Raw genomic sequence first — 22,179 nt, forward strand, 5'->3', positions numbered from 1 at the left:
GCCATTTTTCGGGCTGCACTCAGCCTCGTGATGCCAGCTGAGGAGCTACTCGACCGAATAGTAGCGGCTTCGGATAAGAATACCGTCATAACGGCCGGGAGGGCGGTGTGCTGACCCCACGCCCCTCCTATCCGCATCCTCCCCTGATGACACCGCGGACGAATGGTCCCGGTAGGCCACTCGTGGGCTGAAGACGGACTGCATGTAAACACAGGCACCGCAGCAGCCACTTTCTGTTTTTATCTTTCAGTGTCGCATGCTCCTGGAATTCTAATGAGTGCTATGGTCAACTTCGTATAAATGTTGTAATGTACGTACATTAACATAATTACGGGACATAGGAGCTCAATAATGTGTTTGATTTTACAAAATTAAGATGTTCTTTTTTTAATGATATACCGACCCAATTCAGAGTGTTCTTGTTTTCATGCAAGATTCAGTTAGTCAGCAATCATTTTCTTCTGCGTGGACCCCATAGGCTCATTAGGTTGACTTACTGCATGACAGTGTAAGAACAACTGTATCACAAGTAAGGGCAGGTAGGTTCCCAGTTCGAGAATTTGTGCTGGACGCAAAGAATGCAGCAGGAGAATGTAGGTCTGTGTTGCAACTAAATCACGCATCCCTATTAAACAACCGCTTACGTTCCCAAGAACGTTGTTCGGTATTTCATTGCAGAGATAAGTTTTTGCCTGGTCCTTTCTCTAGGTTTAAAGAGATGTATGTATATTACCGGCATAGTTGATCTGTGAAGTTATGTAAGGCAGGTTTTTTATCCTCACTAACAGCAAATTGCGAAAGCAAATTAATTTCATAATCAGGGGAAGTAAACCATGGTTCAACACTGTCTTTTTAGGTGAATCCCGTTTCTGCGTACATCATGCTGGATGTATCAGTGTGCGGAGGCGCTGAGGAGAACGAACGTCACCTCGTCATATTGCCCCATCACCTGGCCAGAAGATATGGGGCACCACACCACCGTCGCTGGTCCGAGTAGACAGTAGTATGGGAAGGAGTGCTACATTCCTGAAGTGTTAAAGCCAGTAGCTGTACCCTATATTCGAGTTCTGCTTGACAGCTTTCAACAAGATAACGGAAGAACGTATGTTGTCCACACTATCTTGATCTACCTCGATACTGAGGGTAATGGACTGCTGCCTTGCCCAGCACTTTGTCCAGGCGTCACACCCATTGATAACATCCGGTCGTGGGTCGACGAGAGACTGGAATGCCTCCACTTGTCAGTCGCTATGACTGATGGACTCTGGCAAAGAGCTGAAAGTGGACTCGACGCTTATCCAGGGTACAGCCACTGTGGCTTGAAGAGATGGCGGATCTGTGTATTTAACTTCAAACATAGTATAGTCCCAAATCACCTGTAACTTTACAGCCTATATTCTTCCTACTGTATGGTATAATTAAAACTTGTTATCTCTCCTTCCCGCTGTCTCAATTTCAATAGCCAGCCGTGCAATTTTATGCATAATTTATGATGGCGTTATGATCTCCAGTCTGAAAAATGGTTTGGCGCCGGTCTCCACATTAGCCTGTCCTGTGCAAAACGCCTCAACTCTGCATAAATACTGCAACCTACATTTGTATGAATCTCCTCTGTATTCTCGTCAGAGGTTCGAGTCCTCCCTCGGGCATGGGTGTATGTGTTGTTCTTAGCATAAGTTAGTTTAAGTATAATGTAAGTCTGCGGACGGATGACCTCAGCAGTTTGGTCCCTTAGGAATATACATAAATACACACACTTTCTAGCCTTGGCGTACACTTCCATTTCTCTTTATTACGACGTTTAACGATTGTTTGATACATCAGGAAGTGTCCTCCTATCTAACCCCTTCCTTTAATGAAAGTGCAATATAAATTTATTTTTTCCTCGATTCCCTTCAGTATTTTTTTAGAGTTTCGTACCTCAACTGGCAAAAACGTATCACTTTGTTGTCTGTCTGTCTGTCCGACTGTAGAGATCCTGTTAAGTTGAAATTTATGTCCTATACTAAGATCAACGGTCCCTTGGCGCATAATTTAAGCTTCCGAGTCAATGCAATCAAAAGACACGGCCATATGCATCACAAATTTTGATACTCGCTAACTCACTCATCGAAACCTACATATGAACTAGGTATATAAATCTCGAGCATGGTGAACTAAGTATACACTCTTCGAGCGAGGTGGTCCAGTGGTGTCGGCACGGTGGCTCGCCGTGGTACCTAGTGAAGCGTTCGACGATCGACTAGAAGGAGTTCGTATGACAATAACGAACAAAATGAAGAAGAAAAATAAGTGGTAAAGCGCGTGCCTGGAAACAGAGGTCGCTGAGTCTAATTTCGGCCGGGCAACAGAACTTTCAGTTTTCGTCTTAACCCAGCCTTCACCTCTCATCGATGGGAGGAGTTGTCAGAAACAAGACGTGGTTCTGATTCCACATTAAACTGTAGGTCCCCTTCCGCCGTCGGATAACTGGGATAGGTTAGAGAGGGGCACGTTGTCCAAGTTGCGTCCAGTAGAAAGACGTGCATCCTGCCACCGAGCCAAACGAAATTATTATGTATATATAATCTGGTCTACCAGTTTAAAATTCAGTTTTTATATGTAGTAGCATATTTCAAAACCTGCTAGTATCTACTTCTCTAGCCTGTTTATTCCACACAGCTGCCTCAGTTTATGACATTTCGTTGCTATGTTTTAATGGACAATACAGAAAGATTTTGTTACGCGATGCTGCGAGTAGGTAGGGTAAAACAGACTAATTGAACGGCGCGCCAGGTTGTCACACAGCGTGAGAACGGCAAGGCGGTCAAGAGCTGTATCTCACTAGAGCAGGAAGGGAGGCAGTGAGGATTCACTTAACAACGCTCAGCGCCAGGAAGCGAATCTTCCATTGTTTATGTTGTGGACTGGCAAGACAGCCAATCCACAGTGACGGGTAACCGAAAGGCACGCGTTTAAACTCACGCAGGCTGGCGTGAGGTCTGAAACAGGATACGTAATGAATGCTATAAAGAAAAGTACGTAGCTGCTGGAATACTTAACTTTAATCCACAACTGGTGAACATTGGTCGTGTTACTGTACATGCTTCATTAGATACATAGCAAAGGATAAATGGCGCCTTGCTAGGTCGTAGCAATTGACTTAGCTGAAGGCTATGCTAACTATCGTCTCGGCAAATGAGAGCGTAATTGTCAGTGAACCTTTCTTAGCAACGTCTGCTGTACAACTGGGGCGAGTGCTAGTAAGTCTCTCTAGACCTGCCGTGTGGCGGCGCTCGGTCTGCAATAACTGACAGTGGCGACACGCGGGTCCGTCGTATACTAGCGGACCGCGGCCGATTTAAAAGGCTACCACCTAGCAAGTGTGGTGTCTGGCGGTGACACCACAGTTTATATTTTCTGTTGAAATATTAATACACAGAGTAAATCACTTAAAACTTGCACCGTATGTAATCCGGAAAGTGTTATTGACTTGAGGTTCTCACAGAATAGATTGGTAGTCAGGGGGCTCGTATTGTTAGCCTATAAACCGATTGTAATAATACTCAGAAAGTGTTTTTTGGTGCAAAAATTTTTAAATGGGACAATGCGTATTGACATTAACTAAACGTAGGGTGGTGGTGACTCTAGCTGGACTCGTTTACGAGATAACGTATTTTGAAAAAGTTCCCACACCGATACTGGGGGTATCACACACTAAAGAACGACACAAGTGCATACCTCAGTTATGCGCATCTGATCAGTAACAAGAGAACTGACCGTCAGAGGTTGTGTTCAAAATGACCACCGACAAAGGAAGTCTCGTATGGAACGAATGTTGCACATCTGCTAGCATTTCAGAAGAGATGTCCGAGCTGGATGTAGTAATACGTCGTTGCATTTCGTCGAGTATAGTTGATATGTCCTTGTAGACAGCATCTTTGAGTTTTTCCTACAGACAAACATCTACAGGCGTCAAATCCGTGAAACAGATCGACCAAAGTACAGGTCCTCTGCGTCCCATCCACCGATTTGGAAATAATACTTTAACACATGCTGGAGTACTTCGTCTGCTACGGGCAGGACAACTATGATATTGATAACACAGGCTCCTCCTAGTCTCAGAGGATCGCTTTCTAGCATCCATGGAAGATGGTCTGTTACGCGGCTACGATACTTGTGCGCGTTCAGCGTCCCTTTTTCGAAAAATGGTCCTATGAGCTGATGGTTTACTATCCCACATAACACGTTTACTCTACATGAATGCTAACGTTCCACCTGACGAAGCCAACGCGGATTGTCAATAGACCAATAGTGCATGATTGGTAAATGTGGCTCTCAGCACTATGGGACTTAACATCTATGGTCATCAGTCCCCTAGAACTTAGAAGGGAACCTCCCCATCGCACCCCCCTCAGATTTAATTCTAAGTTGGCACAGTGGATAGACCTTGAGAAACTGAACACAGATCAATCGAGAAAACAGGAAGAAGTTGTGTGGAACTATGAAAAAGTAAGCAAAATATACAAACTTAGTAGTCTTCGAGTGGAAATTTTAATTTTTTGTTTTCAGTTTATGTCACAAACTCTTATGTTTTCATCACTTTTTGGGAGTGATAATCACATCCACAAGAAAATCTAAATCGGGAAAGGTAGAAGAATATTTTTACCCATTCGCCAAGTGTACAAGTTAGGTGGGTCGACAACATATTCCTGTCATGTGACACACATGCCGTCACCAGTGTCGTATAGAATATACCAGACGTGTTTTCCTGTGGAGGAATCGGTTGACCTATGACCTTGCGATCAAATGTTTTCGGTCCCCATTGAAGAGGCACGTCCTTTCGTCGACTAATCGCACGGTTTTGCGGTGCGGTCGCAAAACACAGACACTAAACTTATTACAATGAGCAGAGACGTCAATGAACGAACGGACAGATCATAACTTTACGAAAATAAAGAAAGTAAACTTATCACTCGAGGGAAGACTTGAACTAAGGACCTATCGTTCCGCACCTGCTCACGCTAACCACGAGACCACGGCGCACCTATGCTTGCATTATCCTTGATGTTGCCTATCTTGCGCATGGACTACTCAGTTTGTATATTTTGCTTATTTTTTCATAGTTCCACACAACTTCTTCCTGTTTACTCGATTGATCTGTATTCAGTTTTTCAAGGCCTATCCACTGTGCCAACATAACTAAATCTGAGGGGGGTGCGATGAGGAGGTTCCCTTGTTAGAACTACTTAAACCTAACTAACCTAAGGACATCACACAACACCCAGTCATCACGAGGCAGAGAAAATCCCAGACCCAGCCGGGAATCGAACCCGGGCGCGAGAAGCGAGAACGCTACCGCACGACCACGAGCTGCGGACTGGTAAATGTGGCTTCATCACTAACGAGATGCCTGATACATCTGGAGCACCCTGTCTTAATGCTAAATTACAGAAGCTAACACGGTTCTCGTAATCGTTTCCATGCAGCTCTTGATGGAGAGAGAAGTGATAGGGATGGAACGTACGTCGATGGAGTATGCTTAGTACACTTGTCTGACTCATGCCGCTCCCTCCTGTGATTGCGTGGGAGCTAACGTGCGAATCACCTCCAACAGCAGCAACAACATTAATTTCCCCCTCTTCTGTTGTCGCTTGTTTCCTTCTGTTACGTTGTCTAGGTGTTACACTACGACCTTAACGTAACTGGTTGAAAAGGTTGACAAATGAGTGCCGAAATGGTTGACGTCTATTGGGATATCTTGCGCATACAACGTAAAAGAGCGAACTGGATAATTCCTACACTCTCCATACACAACGAGCATGTCGGCTTTTTCTGCGCTGGTAAATCCCGTCGTTTACTCACGACCTACACTCCTGGAAATGGAAAAAAGAACACATTGACACCGGTGTGTCAGACCCACCATACTTGCTCCGGATACTGCGAGAGGGCTGTACAAGCAATGATCACACGCACGGCACAGCGGACACACCAGGAACCGCGGTGTTGGCCGTCGAATGGCGCTAGCTGCGTGGCATTTGTGCACCGCCGCCGTCAGTGTCAGCCAGTTTGCCGTGGCATACGGAGCTCCATCGCAGTCTTTAACACTGGTAGCATGCCGCGACAGCGTGGACGTGAACCGTATGTGCAGTTGACGGACTTTGAGCGAGGGCGTATAGTGGGCATGTGGGACGCCGGGTGGACGTACCGCCGAATTGCTCAACACGTGGGGCGTGAGGTCTCCACAGTACATCGATGTTGTCGCCAGTGGTCGGCGGAAGGTGCACGTGCCCGTCGACCTGGGACCGGACCGCAGCGACGCACGGATGCACGCCAAGACCATAGGATCCTACGCAGTGCCGTAGGGGACCGCACCGCCACTTCCCAGCAAATTAGGGACACTGTTGCTCCTGGGGTATCGGCGAGGACCATTCGCAACCGTCTCCATGAAGCTGGGCTACGGTCCCGCACACCGTTAGGCAGTCTTCCGCTCACGCCCCAACATCGTGCAGCCCGCCTCCAGTGGTGTCGCGACAGGCGTGAATGGAGGGACGAATGGAGACGTGTCGTCTTCAGCGATGAGAGTCGCTTCTGCCTTGGTGCCAATGATGGTCGTATGCGTGTTTGGCGCCGTGCAGGTGAGCGCCACAATCAGGACTGCATACGACCGAGGCACACAGGGCCAACACCCGGCATCATGGTGTGGGGAGCGATCTCCTACACTGGCCGTACACCACTGGTGATCGTCGAGGGGACACTGAATAGTGCACGGTACATCCAAACCGTCATCGAATCCATCGTTCTACCATTCCTAGACCGGCAAGGGAACTTGCTGTTCCAACAGGACAATGCACGTCCGCATGTATCCCGTGCCACCCAACGTGCTCTAGAAGGTGTAAGTCAACTACCCTGGCCAGCAAGATCTCCGGATCTGTCCCCCATTGAGCATGTTTGGGACTGGATGAAGCGTCGTCTCACGCGGTCTGCACGTCCAGCACGAACGCTGGTCCAACTGAGGCGCCAGGTGGAAATGGCATGGCAAGCCGTTCCACAGGACTACATCCAGCATCTCTACGATCGTCTCCATGGGAGAATAGCAGCCTGCATTGCTGCGAAAGGTGGATATACACTGTACTAGTGTCGACATTGTGCATGCTCTGTTGCCTGTGTTTATGTGCCTGTGGTTCTGTCAGTGTGATCATGTGATGTATCTGACCCCAGGAATGTGTCAATAACGTTTCCCCTTCCTTGGACAATGAATTCACGGTGTTCTTATTTCAATTTCCAGGAGTGTACTACTTGGATTCTCACACGCTAACTGCCTAAAAAGTCGCAATGCACTCAAGGAACGCACAAGCATACAGTAAGCAAACATAACAACATCGTACCTACCAACTACATAGGTTGAACAGCACAGACAAGCGTCGGCGTGGAAACTTTTCAAAATAGGATATCTCATAAACGAGTCGCACTCGATTTCTGCAACAAACAACTTTGACATTCTGATTTACCCTGCTTTTCGTTTGTTATTGTCAATAGGCATTGTTCCATTTGAAACAGTTTCAAAATGGTTCAAATGGCTCTGAGCACTATAGGACTTAACATCTGAGGTCGTCAGTCCCCTAGAACTCAGAAATACTTAAACCTAACCACACATCCATGCCCGAGGCAGGATTCGAACCTGCTTCCGTAGCAGCCGTGCGGTTCCCGACTGAGGCGCCTGTGTTTGCACCTTTATCAAAGTCGGAAACGTGATGGTACGCATTTCTCCTCCTTACGCGAGGCATCAGAACCATATTTCACCAGGTAACGGCGGTCAACTGCTGTTTGTATACGAGAAATCGGTTGGAAACTTGGTTGGAAACTTTCCTCATTTCAGCACGTTGTAGGTGTCGCCGCCGGCGCCAACCTTGTGTGAATGCTCTGAAAAGCTTATCACTTGCATATCACAGCATCTTCTTCCTGTCGGTTAAATTTCGCGTCTGTAGCACGTCATCTTCATCAATTGCTTATGGGACAAGCGTTCGAGCTCGCGAGAGACAAAGAATAAACCAATAACATCTTTGGAAGGTACATTTTGCCACCGAACCTAATGTTCGTTACACTTTCCATTCCTAACTGCGGAAAACGGTCATTAGGCAGTGTATAATCGATGTGGCAGAACTGTTCTGGAACAATAAACGTGTGGAGTAGAAATCATGCGTGAACTTTTAAACATAGTGATTAATTGCAGTGGGAAAATTTTCAATAGTGCATATTCCGAAAGAACTGTGAATTTTAATTTTGTTGTGGATTATGACGTTATGAACAGCGAGTGTGACAATTCCCGTGTAACTGTTCACAAGGTGTGATATTATTTACCACGGACGACAGATATTACAGAGAACATCGGTTTTGAACTGTGAATGTCAAACGGATTTTATTAAGTACGAGTGGATGGTTATTGCTACTATCTCATTGTGATAGCGGCGTGTATGCCGTGAGTGGAGCTGGGTAAGTGAAGACAACGTCTTCATCGGACGGTGTGCGCGACTTCGAATGCGGCAACGGCAGAGACGCACTACCAGCGTCTGGAGGCGGTGTGGCCGGCAAAGCTGATCGTCTGGAGCGTCTACAAACAAGTTGGCGGCTTCAGCGGCGAGCCGAGGGCCACAGCGGCACTTCAGGGGCAGAAGCCAGCGAGAGCGGCGACGGCGGGACGTCCGGCAGGGTTGGCAGCTCAGCGCGCGCACTGGGTCTCGTGACAGCGGGGGGGCGGCGCCTCACCCCTACATCTACATCTACACCCATACTCCGCAAGCCACCTGACGGTGTGTGTCGGAGGGTACCTTGAGTACCTCTATCGGTTCTCCCTTCTATTCCAGTCTCGTATTGTTCGTGGAATGAAGGATTGTAGATATGCCTCTGTGTGGGCTCTAATCTCACTGATTTTATCCTCATGGTCTCTTCGCGAGATATACGTAGGAGGAAGCAATATCCTGCTCGACTCCTCGGTGAAAGTATGTTCTCGAAACTTCGACAAAAGCCCGTACCGAGCTACTGAGCGTCTCTCCTGCAGAGTCTTCCACTAGAGTTTATCATCTCTGTGACGCTTTCGCGATTGCTAAATAATCCTGTAACGAAGCGCGCTGCTCTCCATTGGATCGTCTCTATCTCTTCTATCAACCCTGTATGGTACGGATCCCACACTGGTGAGCAGTATTCAAGCAGTGGACCAACAAGTGTACTGTAACCTACTTCCTTTGTTTTCGTACTGCATTTCCTTCCGATTCTTCCAATGAATCTGTCTGGCATCTGCTTTACTGACGATTAATTTTATATGGTCATTCCATTTTAAATCACTCCTAATGCCTACTCCCAAATAATTTGTGGAATTAACTACTTCCACTTGCTGACCTGCTATATTGTAGCTAAATGATAAAAGATCTTTCTTTCTATGTATTCGCAGCACATTACACTTGTCTACATTGAGATTCAATTGCCATTCCCTGCACCATGTGTCAGTACGTTGCAGATCTTCCTGCATTTCAGTACAATTTTCCGCTGTTACAATCTCTCGATATACTACAGCATCATCCGCAAAAAGCCTTAGTGAACTTCTGATTTTATCCACAAGGTCATTTTTATATGTTGTGAATAACAACGGTCCTACGACACTCCCCTGCGACACATCTGAAATCACACTTACTTCGGAAGACTTCTCTCCATTGAGAATGACATGCTGCATTCTGTCATCTAGGAACTATTCAATTCAATCACACAATTGGTCTCATAGTCCATATGCTGTAATTAACGTTAGATGTGCTTACGAAATTATTGAAGAAGGGAGGAACTATTGTTGTAATTTCAGGGGATTTCATACTGCAGTTTTAGAATTAATAAACTGTGTGTTTTATGAATTATTTGTGACGCAAGTTGGATCCTAGGAATGACAATATGGGTGAGCAGACCGCCATTGAAGCAGATGTTGCCAATATTGAGGACAATATTAATGAATTAATTAATAATGACAACAATAATTTACTACCACTGACTGAATCGCATAATGCAGCATTTAACGAAACTGTTCAGGTAAATGGGGAACAAGATGGTAGGGTAAATCTCACTGATAATATAGTCGTCGATGACAATGTTGAAGTAAATGGGGAATAAGACGTTAATGTTAATGTCAATCACGTTGAATCAATAAGACTGTCAAGTACTGATGATAAATTAGTATGAAAACACCCACTGAACGTGATTTTAGAATGTGGTCGCGTGAAATGAGACAGATGTCAAAGAATTTTCATAATACTAAAATGATTTGTGAAAAGAATTTCAAAGGGATCTGAAACTAACCAGTAAACAAACAAGGGAAGATCTATAAAAAATCAGTAATAAATCAATGAGTTAAAACAAGATCTATCAAATAAAAATAATGAGCGAATTGATCAGCTGACGAAATATAAAGAAAGGAAATTAAAACTGAAATGGCCAAAATGAACTCTGAACTGATTGATTGGGAAAATACGTTAATGTATAGGAACTTGAATACTGAACATGACCTATTAATTCATGGGCAATAAGCGTAAAGAGTGGTTACATGTGATGAAAATAAAGTAAAAGAATATGATGAAGAAATGAGGAAGAGTGAGGATAAGGGTTGCGATTTAGTGTCAAACATAGGTGTCATAAATGAAGATATGAGAAGAGGCGTGTTTATAGGAAAAACATGTGTTACATATGTGGTAAAATGTGTTGATAAAGGTAAACAGAGTAATATTAATGATAAAGATTCAGAAGATGAATTTAATTGTCGTACAGAGGGCAACAGTAACGGAATAACAATAAACGCAGGTAACATAGATGAAGACTACATAAATAAATCGACTTGTGAGAAAGATAATACTGTTTGTGACGTCGTAAACCAAAACAAATACTTTAAAGTGTAACTTTATTTGATCGAAGAATGATATTGGTGAAGTAATTCACGATCAGATGTTCAAATAAAAGATTACGATGAAAATAAAACTCAGCCAAATTTATTGAGAAAGTATCAGAAAATAGTTTCTGAAATTTGTGTTGTTCTGAAAGACTATGCTTACTGGTTTTAGGTGCAAGAGCATAGTCCTTCTAAACGACGGCTTCAGGTCATGTCACAATAGCGTGGGAAGCTGTAGACGATAACAATATGTAGTTATTTGGATTTTTAGAAGTGTACCTATTAATTTAGTATTTATTGTGAGGTCTTTTTACTGTATTGCTAATATCGTGTGGCACTGACCATGGATTGTGGGACTGTGTATGAATTATACGTTTAAAATACAGCGAAGTGCCAAAGAAACTGGTACACCTGCCTAAAATCATGTAGAACCCCACCGAGCACGCAGAAGTGCCGCAACACGACGAGGCATCGACCCGACTAACGTCTGAAGTAGTGCTGGAGGGAAATGACACCATGGATCCTGCAGGACTGTCCATAAATCCGTAAAGAGTACAAGAGGTGGAGATCTTTTTTGACCAGCATGTTGCAACGCTTCCCAGATATGCTCAATAATATTCATGTCTGGGGAGTTTGGTGGGCAGTGGACGTGTTTAAACTGAGAACAGTGTTCCTGGAGCCACTGTGTAGCAATTGTGGACGTGTGGTGTGTCGCATTGTCCTACTGGAATTGTCCAAGTCCGTCGGAACGCACGATGGACATGAATGAATGCAGGTTATCAAATAGGATGCTTGTGTACATATCACTTCTCAGAGTCGTATCTAGACGTATCAGGGATCCCACTTCACTATAACTGTACACGACTCATACCATTGCAGAGCCTCTACCACCTTGATCAGTCCCCTACTGACATGCAGCGTCCACGAAGTCATGAGGTTTCCTCCATAGATGTACTCGTCCATTCGCTCGATACAATTTGAAAAGAGACTCGTCCGACGAGGCAATATGTTTCCAGTCATCAAGAGTCCGATGTCGAAGTTGAAGGGCCCAAGCGAAAACCTTTGCGTCGTGCAGTGATCTAGGGTACACGTGTGGGCCTTCGCCTCCGAAATCCCATATCGATTATGTTTCGTTCAATGGTTGGCACGCTGACACTTGTTGATGGTCCAGCATTGAAATCTGGAGCAATTTACGGAAGGGTTGCACTTCTGTCACGTTGAACGATTCCCTTCAGTCGTCGTTGTTCCCTTTCTTTCAGGATCTTTTTCCTGCCGCAGCGGTGTCGGAGGTTTGATATTTTACCGGATTCATGATATTCACGGTACAATCGTAAAATGATGGTACGGGAAAATCTCCACTTCATCGGTATGTCGGAGATGCTCTGTCCCATCGCTCGTGTGCCGACTACAACACCACGTTCAAACTCACTTATATCTTGATAACCTGCCATTGCAGCAGCGGAACCGATCTGACAGCTGTGCCACACACTTGTTGCCTTATATAGGCGTTGCCGACCGCAATGCCGCAGTCTGCCTGTTTACATATCTCTGTATTTGAATACGCATGTCTATAAGAGTTTCTCTGGCGCTTCAGTGTAAGAGAGAGAATTCACAGAGTGAGTGTACAAAGCATGGACTATTAAATCTGCTGAGCAAGTATTAGCGGTGCTGGCGACGTGGCTAATGCTGTGCAGAGTGACCAACAGCCAGCCACCATCTGCTCCGGCAAAGTCGTTGGTGCACCGTTCGACAGAGCAGTAGATGAGTGTCGCATTGCTGTCGGGTGCGCAGCAGAACGTAAGGGGTCATCTGATGTTTACAAACTTGGGATGTAGTTGCATATGACTTGAAGATGAGTATTTTATTATTAGTACTTAAGTCACTGTGTTTTGACTATTATCCATTCATATCATTCATAATCCGTAATTTTCGTTTTTCAGAAAGACTGTAATATTATATGTATCTAATGTTTTTATCATTTAAAGTATGTTGCATGTATTTAAAAGTAGCAGGGGGGTAGAGAGAGGGTGCCAACAACACCATAACGACAGCAGCAACAGGTCGATCAGCATGTATCACTGCAAATAGCCGCAGAACACAAATAAATGTGAAGATGATGTGTCACCAAGCTCAAGAAATTCATTATTGGAATGTATTATTAAAAGAATGTATATTTTGAAACAATTTTGTAAATATTAGAAATATTGAGCAGCGAGATTTTTATATGGAGTTATTACAGTATATTTCGACAGTAGGAACGAGCACCCTAAGACTCATAGGAAATTTGAAAGATTGAAAAGACAAAGTAACAGGTAAATTTGGTGTGAAAGTGCAGTTAAGGTCCCGGTTGGGTTGGAGTTTCTTCTTATTTTTTTTTTTTTTTAATTTTCTAATTTTTCAAAAGGATTTATGTTGCGGGATATGTGGCGTTTATGCCACATCGCTGCCCATGTTTATTACTTTTGTTGCTGTGTTTTAGTGTCCGCCTCCGTAGCGTAGCGGTAGTGTTACCACCTACCACGCAGGTGGTCTGGGCTCGATCCCGACAGGGGACTGAGTGTTGTGTGTCCTTCATCATCATTGACTCACCGATGTGACGTCACCTATAAAGGACTTGCAATACGGCGGCCGAACTCCCCCGTATGGGGCCTCCCGGCCAACAATGCCATACGATCATTTCATTTCAGTACACGGTATAGGAAGATTTTGTTAGGGGAGGCTAACAAGTTGGCAGGATCAGAAAGCGGACTAATCGAATGGCGCGGCGGATGGGAGGAAATTGGAAATTTGTGGTAAGGTCTTATGGGACCAAACTGCTGAGGTCATCTCTGAGCACTATGGGACTCAACTGCCGAGGTCATTAGTCCCCTAGAACTTAGAACTAGTTAAACCTAACTAACCTAAGGACATCACAAACATCCATGCCCGAGGCAGGATTCGAACCTGCGACCGTAGCGGTCTTGCGGTTCCAGACTGCAGCGCCTTTAACCGCACGGCCACTTCGGCCGGCTGCTGAGGTCATCGGACCCTAAGCTTATGTACTACGTAATCTAACTTAAACTATCTTAGGCTAAGGACCACACACACACACACACACACACACACACACACACACACACACACACGTGCCCGAGGGAGGACTCGAACGACGGGGGGAGCCGCGCAGACCGTGGCAAGGCGCTTGACCACACGACTACCCCACGCTGCGCACCAGATGGTCACGTAGGGTGAGAACGGCCGGTCGAGCAAGAGCAGGAGCAGGAGCAGAGAGAGACACAGTGGCGACTCGCCTACAATGCTGGGCGCCAGAAAGCAGATCTTGTATTGTTTATATTTGCTGTTTAAATATTACTATATAGCTGCAACCGTGCTGATGATGTTACTTGTGCTGAGAACTTGTAAAGCAAAATTTCAGTATCACTCAATTCATCAGGAAACGATAATTTCAAATTTTAGTTGCCCTCAGTCCTTAGTGATGGAGAGTATGGGCCAGTCACCAGTGCGCCCTGATAAGGTTGGTGCCAGACTGATAGCTCATGACTAGCTTCTGATCGGTTTCCTAGGAGATAATACATGAATCCGTGTAAGACATTTGATCTCACGTAAAGTTGGAACAGTTTGTTGAGAAATTGCCTCAGGTGACGTACTTGTGTGATGCTCTGTTGATTTAAAGCAGTCTACGATCGGATTTCGAGGTGGCAATACGCCAACTAGTGTGTGAAGTGCAACTCGGCATAAAGACGCAATTAATTGACAAAGTTTCCCCGGAAAACGCACTTATGCGATCTCATGTTGATTCTAAGATCGTGTGAACCATTTTTAGGACTTTTGCGGTGCTCGGGAACTGATGATTAAAATGGTTCAAATGGCTCTGAGCACTATGGGACTTAACATCTCTGGTCATCAGTCCCCTAGAACTCGCCGGGAATCGAACCCGGGAACCCGGGCGCGGGAAGCGAGAACGCTACCGCACGACCACGAGCTGCGGACTGATGATTAAAGACCGGGAATCTTGCTATGAATATTGATAGATTGACTCTAGAAATCATTTCACTAATGTTGCGAGTAATGAAATAAAACAAAATTAGTTGACGTCCGAACATATGACGATTCTTATCAAGCTTAGCATTTAAATCTACCCGCCTGTCACAGTATTATGTACTGCTCATGGCACAAGCGTTACAGCTCGCGATCGACGGAGGAGAAACCATGGGGGTCCGCGGCTGTCGGACATCTTTTTTCAGAAGATGTGAGGCAAACAAGTTTCCTCCAGTTATGCTACGGAAAATGATCACAGACATTTCTTGCTGAAATCCACCGTGTTTGTTAATCCTGGCACATCTTTAAGGTGGGAATTTCCATTTACTGTAAGCCTCTTTGTAGTTTATGGAGGTGAAATGCGCGTTTGCGTAAGATGGTGGTGGTGGTGGTTAGTGTTTAACGTCCCGTCGACAACGAGGTCATTAGAACGGAGCTCATGCTCGGGTTAGGGAAGGATTGGGAAGGAAATCGGCCGTGCCCTTTCAAAGGAACCATCCCGGCATTTGCCTGAAGCGATTTAGGGAAATCACGGAAAACCTAAATCAGGATGGCTGGAGACGGGATTGAACCGTCGTCCTTCCGAATGCGAGTCCAGGTTTGCGTAAGAATACGTTTTACCACCGACCTTAATATTTGTTATAACTGCCGTACATGGGTAGACTTAAGGCAGATAATTTCATAAAAGATTTCCTAGCACTTAAATTATATGTTTAAACACTTCGCATTTCCCAGAAACTCCGTTTTTGTTATTTCCGAAGTAGGAGACCTGTAGTTCGTATATGCCTCTACGCTCGTCAGGTGTGAGTTCCTTTGATTTTACACGGCCATTCTCTGGGCACGAGATTTTTAGCGGGTTTCCACACCTTCAGCTGATATTAGTTAATGAAAGAGGATAATGGCGAAAGTGAGACGAAGAGTCTGAGATGATCAGTCTGATGAACGGCCCGCAGTAAATTTTGAAGAAAGCTGCACACAGCTACATCTACATCTCCATCTGTATTCTGCGAGCCACTTCTTGTGGTATGTGGCGGAGGGTAGTCTGTGTGCCACTTCCACTCCCCTCTTAACTGTTCCAGTTGCGAAAGGTGCAAGGGAAAAATGATTGGTGGTAAGCCTTCATGTGAGCTACAATGTCTAATTTTACCTTCTTGGCCTTTTCGCGAGGTAGAGTTAAAAAAACGTGTTGGTTGACTCTTGTACTAACGTGTGCTTACTGGATTTTAACAGTAAACCACACAGCGACACACAACGCCTCTCTTGTAACGCCTGGCACTGGAGTTAGCTGCGCATTTAAGTGACGCTTTGTGGTGTTGTTCGTTTCATCTTGTCTGTCTCCTCTGTCAATCTTATTTGGTATGGATTAGCGACAGACGAACACTATTCAAGTATTTCTCGAGTGAATCCCAGAGGATTCTTCCAACGAAACTTAGTCTGACGGCTGCCTTACTTGAAATCAGTTTTATGTGGTTGTTCCACTTCAAACAGCTCCGTACACATACCCCCACATATTTAATGGATATGACAACTTCCAGTAATTTTTCTTCAACCGGTAATCATAGAATAAAGCATCTTTCAGCCTATTTATGCGCAATACATTGCATTTGTTTATGTAGATGGTCAACTACGGAGGTCGGACCGCTAGAAATACATGCTTGAACATAAATGAAGATGCTAGCCAAGCGTGTAGGATGCGTAGTTGTATTTGAGCACGAACGGCCCCTGTGCAATGTCCTCAATACTTTGTTTGCAAGTGTCAGTCCTGATCAGAACAGTGGTCGGTACAGTTATGACTGCATTGTATCGATGGTAAGTGACTTCGAAAGTGAGCAAATTATTGGTGCTCTTATGGAGGATGCTTCAGTAACGAAGGGGTTTTAGAGGCACCGTAACGAAGATTTACCACACACGGGAAAAGCAGAAAAACATCATCCACTAACTCACAACGTGTACGGAAGTGTATTTTGATGTGATCGTGACAGACGATCAATGAAGAGGATTGGGACGAGAAATAAGAGGACGACAGCTGCAAAAGTAACTTCAGAGTTGAATGTCGCACTCGCGAACCCTGTCAGTACCAAGGCAACACAAAAGGAGCTTCATAACTAGGGAATTTCAGGGCGATCTTGAATTCCAAAACCACTCATCAGTGATGCAAATGCCGGTTACAGGAAAACATTGCGTCGAAATTCTATGATGATTTGGGAAGCCATATCGTACTCTTCCATCGGCCCCATGGCTACTCTGCGAGAATCTGATTAAATATTTGAGATAACTTTATCATTTAACCAAGTTTTGACTGTTGTATCGGCTTAATAAAATCAAAACGAAGCTGAACTGTATTTTTCAGCAAACTGTAATATATCCTTAACTTAAAAATATTTTTACTGATACAGGAATACCTCAATGTAATAAATACAAAGATACATACCGCACACTTCAAAAACAACAACGTTTTCAGAATCTGTGGAGCACTCACTCTCTCTAAAACAACTACATAGGGTGGGGAAAACGTCCAGCTACACCCTTATGGAAGTCGAACGTTATGAGGAATGACCCGTGGTCTAGGGCTGCGTGCTATCTGTTATAAAAAAAAACTGAGGCAAGGAATCAACGATCAAGGATGTCTTGTGACATCCGCCCAGACCGAACGCAACGAACTATGTCGAAAAAAAGGGGGTAGCGTCTTTGATTCATAATCAAAACGGCTCCGGTCCCGAGTTCGAATCCCGCCGCTGCTTAAATTTTGATTACTAATCAGCATTGGCGGCCGAAGACTTCCGGCATAAGAAGTCACCCTCATTCTGCCAACGACCATGTCAAAGACGGCGGAGGAGCGGGAAAACGTTCAGGGCACTCTCTTGTCCTAGGGGTGAGAAACTGCCTCCAAAGGCGGAAAAATGAGCAATGATCAACGGCATGAGGATGCAGAAGGTAAGGGAAACCACTGAATTAAAGACACGTAACGTGTATCCACAGTAGATGTGGCCTGTAATTGATCTATTCAATGGCAAAAGATTGCGGAGTAGTCCCCCATTCGAATCTCCGGGAGGGGACTCCCAAGTGGGAGGTTACAATGAGAAAAAGATCGAATAATCAACTTCCTTGCGGAGTAGTCCCCATTCGAATCTCCGGGAAGGGACTGCCAAGGAGGAGGTTACCGTGAGAAAAAGATAGAACAATCAACGGAAGGATAACGTTGTACGAGTCGGGGCGTGGAATGTCAGAAGCCTGAATGTGGTAGGGAGACTAGAAAATCTGAAAACGGAACTGCAAAACCTCAGTCTACATACAGTACGGGTCAGTAAGTGAAGTGGAAAAAAGACAAGGATTTCTGATCGGATGAGTATAGGGTAATATCAACAGCAGCAGAAAATGTTATAACGGGAGTAAGGTTCGTTATAGGTGGGAAGGTAGCGCAGAGAGTGTGTTACTGTGAACAGCTCGGTGACAGGGTTGTTCTTATCAGACTCGACAGCAAACCAACACCAACAACGATAGTTCAGATATACATGCCGACGTCGCAAGCTGAAGATAAAGAGATAGAGAAAGTATATGAGGATATTAAAAGGATAATACAGTATGTAAAGGAATATGAAAATCTAATAGTCATGGGAGATTGGAATGCAGTTGTAGGGGAAGGAGTAGAAGAAAAGGTTACAAGAGAATGTGGGCTTGGGACAAGGAATGAGAGGGGTGAAAGACTAATTGAATTCTCTAAAAAGTTTCAGCTAGTAATAGATCCAAGAATCACAAGAGGTGGAGGTATACTTGGAAAAGGCCGGGTGATACCGGAAAATTTTAATTAGATTACATCATGATGGGACAGAGATTCCGAAATCAGATACTGGACTGTAAGGCGTACCCAGGAGCAGACATAGACTCACATCATAGTATAGTTGTGATGAAGAGTAGGCTGAAGTTTAAGACATTAGGAAAAATCAATAGGCAAAGAAGTGGGATACGAAGAGACTAAGGAGTGAGGAGGTACGCTTGAAGTTCTCTAAGGCTATAGATAGAGCAATAAGGAGTAGCTCAGTAGGCAGTACAGTTTAAGAGAAACGGACATCTCTAAAAAGGGCCATCACAGAAGTTGGGAAGGAAAACATAGGAACAAAGAGGTAACTGCGAAGAAACCTTGGGTAACAGAGGAAATACTTCAATTGATCGATGAAAGGAGGAAGTACAAAAATGTTCCAGGAAACTCAGGAACAGAGAAACACAAGTCGTTGAGGAACGAATTAAGTAGGAATTGCAGCGAAGCTAAGGCGAGATGGCTACAGGAAAAATGTGAAGACATCGAAAAAGAAATGATTGTGGGAAGGACAGACTCAGCATACAGGAAAGTCAAAATAATCATCGGTGACATTAAAAAAATGTGGTTCAAATGGCTATAAGCACTATAGGACTTAACGTCTGAGGTCATCAGTCCTCTAGACTTAGAACTACTTAAACCTAACTAACCGAAGGACATCACACACGTCCATGCCCGAGGCAGGATGTGAAACTGCGACCGTAGCAGCCCTGTGGTTCAGGACTGAAGCGCCTAGAACCGCTCGGTCACAGCGGCCGGCAGACATTAAAAGCAAGGGTGATGGCATTAAGAGTGCAACGGGAATTCCAATGTCAAATGCAGAGGAGAGAGCGGATAAGTGGAAAGAATACATTGAAACCCTCTATGAGGGGGAAGATTTGTCTGATGCGATAGAAGAAGAAACAGGAGTCAATTTAGAAGAGATAGCGGATCCAGGATTAGAATCAGAATTTAAAAGAGCTTTGGAGAATTTAAGATTAAATAAGGCAGAAGGGATAGATAACATTCCATCAGAATTTCTAAAATCACTGTAGGAAGTGGCAACAAAACGACTATTCACGTTGGTGTGTAGAGTGTATGAGTCTGGCGACATACCACTTGACATTCGGAAAAGCATCATCCACACAATTCCTAAGACGGCAAGAGCTGACAAGTGCGAAAATTACCGCACAATCAGCTTAACAGCTCATGCATGCAAGTTGGTTACAAGAATAATATACACAAGAATGGCAAAGAAAATTGAGAATGCGCTTGATGACAATCAGGCTGGCTTTAGGAAAGGTAAAGGCACGAGTGAGGCATTTCTGACGTTGCGGTTAACAATGGAAGCAAGACTAAAGAAAAATCAAGACACATTCATAGGATCTGTCGACCTGGAAAAAGCGTTCGACAATATAAAATAGTGCAACATGTTCGAAATTCTGAGAAAAGTAGGGGTAAGATATAGGGAAAAATGGGCCATATGCAATATGTACAACAGCCAAGAGGGAATAATGAGAGTGGACGACCAAGAACGAAATTGCTTGTATTCAAAAGAGTGTAAGACAAGGATGTAGCCTTTCGCCCCTACTGAGGAAACAATGATGGAAATAAAAGAAAGGTTCAGGAGTGGAATTAAAATTCAGGGTGAAAGGATATCAATGATACGATTCGCTGATGACATCGCTCTCCTAAATGAAAGTGAAGAATAATTACATTATCTACTGTATGAAATGAACAGTCTACTGAGTACGGAATATGGATTGAGAGTAGATAGAAAAAAGACGAAGGTTATGAGAAGTAGCAGAAACGAGAGCAACGAGAAACTTAACATCAAGATTGATGATCACGAAGTAGAAGAAGTCAAGGAATTCTGCTACCTAGGCAGTAAAACAACCGATGACGGACGGAGCAAGGAGGACCTCAAAAGCAGAATAGCAATGGCAAAAAGGGCATTCCTGGCCAAGAGAAGTCTACTAATACCAAATATCGGCCTTAATTTGAGGAAGAAATTCCTGAGAATGTACTTCTGGAGCACAGCATTGTATGGTAGTGAAACATTGACTGTGATAAATCCGGAACAGATGAGAATCGAAGCATTTGAGATGTGGTGCTGCAGACGAATGTTGAAAATTAGGTGGACGGATAAGGTAAGGAATGAGGAGGTTCTGCGCAGAATCGGAGAGGAAAGGAACATGTGGAAAACACTGATAAGGAGAAGGGACAGGATGATAGGACATCTGTTAAGACATGAGGGAATGACTTCGATGGCACTAGACGGAGCTGTAGAGGGTAAAAACTGTAGAGAAAGACAGAGATTGGAATACATTCAGCAAATTATAATTGAGGAGTGCTACTCTGAGATGAAGAGGTTAGCACAGGAGAGGAATTCACGGCGGTCGCATCAAAACAGTCAGAAGACTGATGACAAAAAAAGAGGAATCATAATGACATGTCGTATGGCGCGTCTGTAGGTGGGAACGCAACTTACATTGACGAGCCAAAGAAACTGGTAAACCTGCCTAAAATCGTCTACGCCCCCGCAAAAACGCAGAAGTGTCGCAACATGATGTGGTATGGACTCGACTAATGTCTCAAGTAGTGCTGGAGAGAATTGACACCCTGAATCCTCCAGGGGTATCCATAAATACGAAATAGTACGACGGGGTGGAGATCTCTACTGAACAGCACGTTGCAAGGCATCCCAGATATGCTCAATAATGTGTTTCTGGAGCCCCTCTGTAGCAATTCTGGAAGTGTGGGGTGTCGCATTGTCCTGCTGGAGTTGCCCAGGTCCGACGGAATGCACAATGGACATGAATGGATGCAGACGATCACACAGGATGCTTACGTACGTCTCACCTGTCAGTCGTATCTAGACGTATCACTCCAATTGCACACGCCCCACACAATTACAGAGCCTCCACCACCATCCTGAACAGTCCCCTGCTTACAGTCAGGGTCCATGGATTCATGAGGTTGTCTCCATACCCATACACGTTGATCTGCTCGATACAACTTTAAACGTTACTCGTCGGGCCAGGAAACATGTTTCCAGTCATCAACAGTCCAATGTTGGTGTTGACAGACCCAGGCGAGGCGTAAAACTTCGTGTCAGTGCAGTCATCAACGGTACACGAGTGGGCCTTCGGCTCCGAAATCCCATATCGATAATGTTTTGTTCAATGGTTTGCACGCTGACACTGGTTGATGGCCCAGCTCCGGCCGGTGTGGCCGAGCGGATCTAGGAGCTTCAGTCTGGAACGGCGCGACCGCTACGGTCGCAGGTTCGATTCCTGCCTCGGGCATAGGTGTGTGTGATGTCCTTAGGTTAGTTAGGTTTAAGTAGTTCTAAGTTCTAGGGGACTGATGAGCTCAGATATTAAGTCCCATAACGCTCAGAGCCATTTGAACCTTTTTTTTATGGCCCAGCATTGAAATCGGCAGC

The sequence above is a fragment of the Schistocerca serialis genome, chromosome 7 (genome assembly GCF_023864345.2).
Source record: "Schistocerca serialis cubense isolate TAMUIC-IGC-003099 chromosome 7, iqSchSeri2.2, whole genome shotgun sequence".
Taxonomy (NCBI): Eukaryota; Metazoa; Arthropoda; class Insecta; order Orthoptera; family Acrididae; genus Schistocerca; species Schistocerca serialis.